The 8762-nt window shown below is 36.5% G+C and overlaps 1 pseudogene; it reads left to right on the top strand.

Moving 5' to 3' along the window:
- The first annotated feature begins 314 nt into the window (after positions 1–314).
- Positions 315–4760, top strand: LOC109691136 (interferon alpha-21-like; annotated as a pseudogene).
- Positions 4761–8762: the final 4002 nt, after the last annotated feature.

The following is an 8762-nucleotide window of genomic DNA, read 5'->3' as shown; positions in this document are numbered from 1 at the left end:
CCTGCTGCCAGACTCCCTAATCCTGAAAGCTGCCAGCTCGCCCCCTAGAGGCCGTAGAGAGAATCGCCAAATTCACTGTGCTCCACACCTGCTCATGGCAGGAGTGATGCTCAGCTCCAGCCTTGCCTGCTCCCTTGGGGGCACACGCCTTGGAGGCGTGGCCTGGAAAACAGGGATACCCTTCAGCTCTTAAGTCAGCTGAAAAGAATCCCCTCTCACAACTGCCTAATTGACGGATTCGTTTTCAAACGTCCTTGGAAAATGGGAATATCATCCAAACCAAGAAGACAGAAACCACTTATTTTAATAGGCAGATGCTACAACAGATCTTCATTCGTTCAGGGAACAGGACAACAGTGCTGCTTGGGATTAAATTGCCCTGGATAAACTCCTCTCTAGGCTTGGTCAGAGTCTTAAACGACGGAAGTCAAGAAATGAAGAAACTTCGTTTTGTTGGTCCTGGTGAGTTTCTGTCCAGAGCTATTTCCACGCAATGCTCCACTATCTGCAGGAAAAAGAAATCAGCACGTGTGCCTGGGAGGTTGCCAGGGGGAAAAAGAAGCCTCTTTTCCCCTCCTCAGCAATCCTGAAAGAAAAGTCAGCAAATGAGAACAAGTTATACTCATGGTCCTCTCTAAGCAGAAACATCACTTTTTCAAACTCCAAAAAAGAAAAACTCAGATTTTTTGCACAAGAGGCAAAATAGTATAAAACAAATCCATGAGATTATTTTATAAGTACGTACATTGTGCATTATATATTCACATAAATTTTGAGAAACAACATGATTTATATTACAAAATAAACAATGTTATTTATTTTCTTAAATTCATAATGTTAAATAATAATGTTTCATGTATTCCTTTTTTTTACTTGAAGGTAACTTCAACTTCCAAAGCGTGAAATGAAGTTTTTATAGGAAAGACTTTTAACAATGGTATATATTAAAAATACTTTTCAGTGGGATTGAGGCTAGCTTTGGTAACTGATAAATGAGACACCATCAGTAATTAGATCTCAATGCAAATTTATCTTTCCTTCAAAAAGGGATCAAGAGCAGGAATTTCTGATCAGATGACTGCTGGTTTGGCCATCCTCAGCAGAGTCCAACAGTGTTTCAAGGACCAAAGTACTATCATATCTAAGGCTTTGCCATCCTCAATATATAACTCCAAATGCATCTTTGGTGGTTGAGCCCATGCTACTATATTCCAGAATAAAATAAGTAGCGTGACTCACATGGGAGTATATTGAGGAGTCAAGACTGTACAACAAAAATTCACATGCACCAATGTTTAATTGAAGTAGATTTATTCTTATAACACCTGCAGGTAAAGATGATTTGAAGGAAGTATAGTTTGAGACACATTCCTTGAATGAGACTACACTCCATTTTGACAATTTGTTTTATCTTTATTGGGAGGGGGCAGTCCTTGGGTCTGCTTGCTAAGCAGATGCTCCACCACTTGATCCCCACCCTTAGTCCAGTTTTTACTTTTACACTACTTATGGTAATGTATTTTAGGATGAAAACTAAGTTGCTTTTCTTGCTGCAAACACATTATTTAAAAATTCCACCCCAACATATAATTCCATAATTTAACATCAGGGAATATGTCATTAAGAAAAATTCCTAGCATCATTTACTCTTTGAAAGAAGCACTTACATTTGTTCCCAAAATCACAGGTTCAAGGTTAAAAATTGCAAAGAATATAGGGAAAAGGTCTTGCACCACATGGCAAAATTCAAATTGTGTCCTTAGTAACTGAAGAATGAAGAGTGCATCATCAGGTCACTCCTTGCATGTTCTTGAGGAGCATGAAAACAAAATTGGAGAGTCATGTGTCCAATGGGTACCAGATCCTCTCATTCTGATATTGAAAATATTAAAAATACAAAATGAAATAATATGTCCCAAAGGAAATTGGTTTTCTTTTCCAACTTTCCTGCAAATTTTTCAGTGCTAACCTTTCTTGAAGGACCATGAAGAATTTAAAGTATAATCAGATCTATTGTTCTCTCAAATCATATATGTGGTCCATATTGCTATGAATAGTTCCATAACCATCATTATTACAATGATGATTCACTCATAAACACAAACTAGCCTCCTGAAGTGATAAACACCTGATTAAAATGCCAGGACACAAGGTTGAAAAACTAGTTTCACTGCTCAGAGGTATTTTACAAATTCCTGAAGAGGTAGTCCTCAGGGTAAATAAATCAGGTTTCCAGGCTGCATGTCTGGCTATATGTCTGCTGGGTAGAAGTGAGAGTACATATATGTATAAAGAAGAATGAGAACTATTAAGACCATAGACTCAAAATCCATTGATTTTGATTCTGAAGTAGAACTCTACTATGCCAAGGTTACAAAATCAAACTAAAATGGAATGCATTTTCCCATAAAAACAGATGGACATAGAAGAAGCAAATGATAGCTTCCCATTTCTGTGTGTATCTGAGTAGAATCCAAAGAATGAAAGGGTAAGAGTTTTCATAAATTGAAGGATAATGTCCACATGAATAACTTCCATTATGAAGAGAATTCTGGGAAGCAGCTACTGTATAAATTACTCTTGAATGATTACACTGAGTAGTAATGATAACACAGTAAATAAGATTACTAGAGAGTTCTTAAAGAGCTGATTTGTTAAAGATGTTCCCATACCAAGGAGGGAATTGGATCTAGTGGTAGAGCACATATCTAGCAAGCTAGAGTTACTTTATTCAAATCTCAATACCAAAACAAAACAAAAGAAACAAAAAACCAAATGAAAAACAAGGTGCTCCCATTTTCTACCCCAACCAATGCAAAAGAAGGTATCTAACAGTCTGAGGCCACCTAACTCCCAAAAAACATTTGTCCAATTATGAACATACCACAAAGGTAATTTCTTTTGTTTGATAAAAATCTACTTTATTTGGATCCTGTGCAATTCATTTGATTTGGGTAAGTTGTACTTTAATTCAAATATGAAAAGAAAGATTCAAATTGATGATGTTGAAAGAATTACATGTTATTATTGGTCATTATATTACTTCTAATGATGAAAACATTTGTTCTTCAGAATTGCACAAATCTGAGAAGGTATGATGGTCTGTTTTACTCCAAAGCCCAATCATATCCAACAATATTGGGTTTTTTACTATTCCTTTTTCTTGTTGGGTTAGTATCTGAGTCACAAGAGAAGCATTGACATTGTCTTCATGGAATAGACAAAATATTTGCAAGATTAGAACATATGATAATTGAATGAGTTAAGGGAAAAATTTCCTCATTTGTTTGATCTCAAAGACCTATTCTTGTAGGTGGCCTTCAGATAGCATGGGCTGTCACTGGCCATCTCCTTGTTTCTGGTGATATTTGAGCACCAAAGCTTTTGAATATAAGGTACGTTTTTAAAATTAAAGCAAATAGTTGCTACACTATCATATAATTCTACTAAAGTGTTTTTTAATAACACATCAGTGATTCTGTGAAATCCTAAAAGAAAGCTGGTGACAGTGCTTGGACAAATAGCTGCTAGTGAAGTTGCAACTTATTTTCTCCATATGAAACAAATGCAAAAGTAAATTTCAACCAAACCAGGTGATGAAATTGATTTAATTTTTCACCTTTAAAATAGTTTTCATAATTTTGAAGTATATCAGTCTATCAATTAATTATGATGTATTTAGAATTTTTACTTTCCACATATTTTGATACATATAATTTACATATATAAATTGAATTAAAAGACAATATTTAGTTATAAAATTAATGTTCAAAATATTTTAAGGATCATTGTTGGCTTAAGCTATGTTATTCTTAACTCTGCTTTTTATAAGAAAAGTAAATTTCACTCTTTTCATGTGTATAGTAGAGATACAATATATACATGTCTGTTAAATTTGGTAATAATTTCAGTAAGAAATAAATTCCTCCAAAAGATTTGGAAGAGGAGAACAAAGGAAGCAATAATGAAAACCAAAGTGGATGAGAAACACTGTGCAAAATGCAAGTAGAAATGCATAAAGGAAGTAAATGGAGAAGCAGAAAGGAGAAGGCAATCAGAAAATGGAACATGGAACGTTCCCTACTTAAGTCAACTGAGCACATCAGGTCTGCAGAGAACCTAGGGCTAAGGTCTAGGATCACCCACCTCAGCCAGGCCAGCAGCATCTACAAAGTCCCCAGTGGCCTTGTCCTTTGCTTTACTAGTGGTCCTGGTGGTACTCAGCTGCAGGTCAGCTCATTCTCTGCGCTGTGACCTGCCTGAGACCTATGGTCTGGGAAATAGGAGGGCCTTGATACTCCTGGGACACATGAGGAGAATATCTCCTTTCTCCTGCATGAAGGACAGAAAGAACTTTGGATTCCCCCAGGGGGAGTTCAGTGGGAACAAGGACCAGAACGTTCAAGCCATCTCTGTCCTCCATGACATGACTCAGCAGATCTACAACCTCTTCAGCACAAAGTCCTCCTCTAATGCTTGGGAGAAGACCCCTCTGCACAAATTTTGCACCTGCCTCTCAACAACTGGAAGACCTGGAAGCCTGTCTAGCACAGGAGATAAGGGAAGGAGAGCCACCCTTGATGCATGAAGACTCCACACTAGCTGTGAAGAAATACTTGCACAGGATCACTCTCTATCTGAAAGAGAATAAATACAGCCTTTGTGGCTGGGAGGTGGTCAGGACAGAAATCATAAGAGCTTTCTCTTCATTAGAAAACTTGCAAGAACGTTTAAGGAATGGGACCTGGTCCAACATGTAAATGGTTCTCAGTGACTAATACACAGGATCCAATTTCCACAAGTCTGTGATCACAAAGACTCATTGCTGCTGTAATTGTGATATGAATTCAATCCATATGTCAAATGGTTTCAGCAGTATTAAGCAACACTTTGTTCAACTCTATAGGCATTTGTTTCTAATATTTATATTATATTTATTATCTAAATATGTACTTATTTAAGCATTTATAAGACTTAAATTATTTTATCTATATAATATCCTGTGCAACTTTGCATTTTATTTCATAAAGCATTTCCTTATATGTAATCAGTTTATTTTATTTTGCTTTTTCCATCAAAATTTGAATATAGAAAACTTGTAATTGCTAATTCTTTCATTCACTTTAAATTTTTAAAATTTGTGTTTAGTCTCATCTGAAAACAAAAATTAGTGCACATGAATGGATTACAGTGCACTGTCATACACACAACACACACACACACATACACACATATGTTGTATAACATTTACTTCAGGGTTAACAAATTTTCCCTCCATTATTTATGTTTCTGTTAAAACTCCTCAAAATCCCTTCATGCAGCTTTTTGAAGCTCTTTGAATACTAATAGCACATTCCTGTTATGTATAATCACCATATTCTTCAACAGTACACCAGAGCACCTTGCTTCTATCAGATTTTACCTTACGCACTTTGGTCAGCTTTTCCCCAGCTTTCCCCTCCCTCCCATTCTTTGACACCTTTGATAACTACCCTTCTACTCTCGTCTTTTAGGAGATCAAATTGTTAGATTCCACATCTGTGTGTGAACATGTGGTACTCATTTGTCTTTTCCTGACCTATTTCACTTAAAATCATGACCTCCAAATCCATCCTTGTTGTTACAAATGGCAGTCTTCCATTCTTTTTAATGGCTGAAGAGTATTGCATGGTATGCATGCACCACATTTTCTTTATCCATTCATCCATCGATGGGTGGTTAGGCTGATTTCATAATTAGTCTATTGTGAATAATGCTGCAATGTACATGGGTGTGCAGGGATCTCTATAGTATGCTGACTGATCCCTTTTGGTATATTTATGAGTGAGTACAGCAGGATCATATGGTAGCTCTGATTTTAGATTTTGAAGAACCTCAGTACTGACTTCATGGTGGCTGGAATAATTTACATTCCCACCAACAGTATGTAAATGTTTTTCTTTCCTTGCATCCTCTGCAACATCTGTTATTGGTTTTCTTTTTTTATTAGGATGTATTTGTTGTGCATAGTGTATTCATTGTGACAATTCCAAATAGGCTTATATTATAATAAGCTAGATCATCCCAACTGTCTCTTTACCACTAACACTTCCTCACCCCACTTAAAGCATTTGCAAGAGGGTTTTGTTCTATTTCATATAAGTATATGAAGTCCATCCACCATATACTCCCAAGTTAATATCCTTCATCTACCCTTCCCCCCACAAATACCCCCTACACACACTGTACCTATTTTACAGTCTTGTTTTTCATTATTATTTAAGTAGTTGTGTCTCCACTGTGAGTCTACTTCACTTTGGTAGCTCAACCCTTTCCATTGCTTTCCCTTAGCCTTTTACCTCTCACCCCCCATTTTTCAATAGATTTCAATACATATCCTTATATCCTCTGTCTTCACAAATGTTATATTTTCTGATATTGCTGATGCTTTATCCTTCTCCTTTCCTTTTCCTCCTTTCCTGAGTCCCATAGAGTATTTCCACTATTACACACATGTTCTACATATGAGTGTATATTATCATGTTTGTTATCATGTATATGTTTGTATTTTGGATCTATCTTCCACATATGAGAGAAAACATGTAGCCTTTGTCTTTCTGAGCCTGGCTTACTTCACTTACATGATGTCCTCCAATTGCATCCATTTACTTTCCAACCACATGTCATTATTCCTTATGACTGAGTAAAACTTAATTGTGTATATATACCATGTGTTCTTGATCCATTCATCAGTTGTAGGGCATCAGGACTGTTTCCATAGCTTGGCTATTGTGAATAATGCTGCTATGAACATTGGTATACAGGTGTCTCTATTGTATCTTCTTGGCTTATGTTCCTTTGGGTATATGCCCAGAAGCAGTGACACTGTTCTATCTTTGGCTTTTTGAGGAATCTCCATACTCCTTTCCATAATGGTTGTACTAATTTGCACTCCCACAAACAGTGCAAAGAGTTCCTGTTTCACCACATCCTCACCAGAATTTGTTGTTGTTATTGCCCTAGAATATGGCCATTTTAACTGGGGTGAGATGAAATCTAAGTGTAGGGTGAACTGCTTGGGTAGGAGGAAGGCACTTCAGTTGGGATATCTGTCATCTCTAATTCAGATGTGAAATGATTTTTTGTCGCTTGCCTTCCTTTCTCCTCCACTACTTTGTGAGGGAATTAGTTTAGGAGCAGGGCTACCTGGACATGTTTAGATAAATGTGACAGTCTTCATGATTGCTTAACACCTTTCAAATATTAGGACTCTTTCTGCTGTTTGCTTACTGCTTACTTTTTAACATAATTTTAATTATATAGAGAGATATGTTGATATTACATTAAAAATTTATTTTTTTGCAAATAATGCATCAAAGTTTTATTTTAATATATAACACATACATTGTCAATTTGTATATGCAGCTGCTCAGTTTTATTTCTCTAAAATACAAAGTTAATATCATTTGGTATGCTACCTTTATTTTCAACATAATTACATGTAAGTAACTGTAGGAGCTAGCAAACACAATACACATATGTACATATACATGCATACATACTGCTATTAAAATAAAAAAAATGTTTCTTATGTGAAATCATAAATAATTTTATATAACATGTTAGAATTGATAACCCTCTGGTACTGAAAACAGACACACAAGAAACAGAAAATCTTAACAAGGCAATTTTCTCTTGATCAAGATGGTGCAAGCACTGTGCTCATTCCTGTTAAGCAAGCATGCAGGCACAAAATGGCAGACAGTGGCTCCTCCTCATTTCCCTGACACAGTTGTACCTGCCCCTCACCTGTGATTTGTCCAGGTCAAAGGTTCACAGTTTTTCCCAATTGGCTAAAAGGCTTGGGGGATGGGTTAGGGTATGCAGTTTGATGGGCAATGGAGTTGTATAGGAATTGGAAAAAGAGGCAAGGACCCTTTAAATATGCAAGTCACCTAAGATGACAAACTGAAGAATTTTTAAGTAATCTAAGAGGGTAACAAATACTTTGATAGAAAAGATCATTTTTCTTACAATTTCCCCCTCTTTTAATTTAAATTCTTCTCTTCAAACTCATTTAGGATCTGTTGGTTCTCATGTACCTGTGTTTCTAATAGAAACAAGTTATTATGGTAGGGCAGAGGGTGATTGTTTGGTAAGGGCTGTCTCAATTAACCTCTGTATTAGTCCTCAGACACAGGAGTTATGCAGTATCCTACTAAAATTAAAACTCCAGCCACTACGATCAAGGAGGTTAAGATTGAGGTCATCCAGCCCTATCACCTTCCAAACCATTTTTCCATTAAGTCAGTGAAGGGATCATTGATACCTGAGTTTTCAGCTAGCTCATTAGATAGGGTAGTTAATCCCTATGGGGCCTTAGTAATAGTTCCATCAGGCGCTGTATTATTTGATATATATGTGCAACACGAAACTCCAATCATTATGTAAACCCCTCCCTTTTTGGGCAACATCATGTCTAATGCGAGCCTGTTCTCCCAAGCCATCTGGCTAGTTGGTCCAATTGCTCTGCTATTCCTTTGATGGCATCCCTGGTATAGTTAACAAACCTTTGTTGTTTATAATAAATATAATTAATCCAATCTACATTTTTATTTATAGTGGACCACCAGAAAAGTACTGATTCTAATCTTACTTCACTTTGATTTCTGGCTTTAAATTTGTTTGGCACCCTCTAAGAACCCCAATGGCATCAATGTAAACATGGGGATCAAGGAGCCTCTGCAGTTGGCTGCAGTGTCTATGTCTATGTCTCTCCTTTT

The sequence above is a fragment of the Castor canadensis genome, chromosome 13 (genome assembly GCF_047511655.1).
Source record: "Castor canadensis chromosome 13, mCasCan1.hap1v2, whole genome shotgun sequence".
NCBI classification, from domain to species: Eukaryota; Metazoa; Chordata; class Mammalia; order Rodentia; family Castoridae; genus Castor; species Castor canadensis.
The sequence above is the reverse complement of the archived record's forward strand: the minus strand, read 5'-3'. Positions and strand labels throughout refer to the sequence as shown.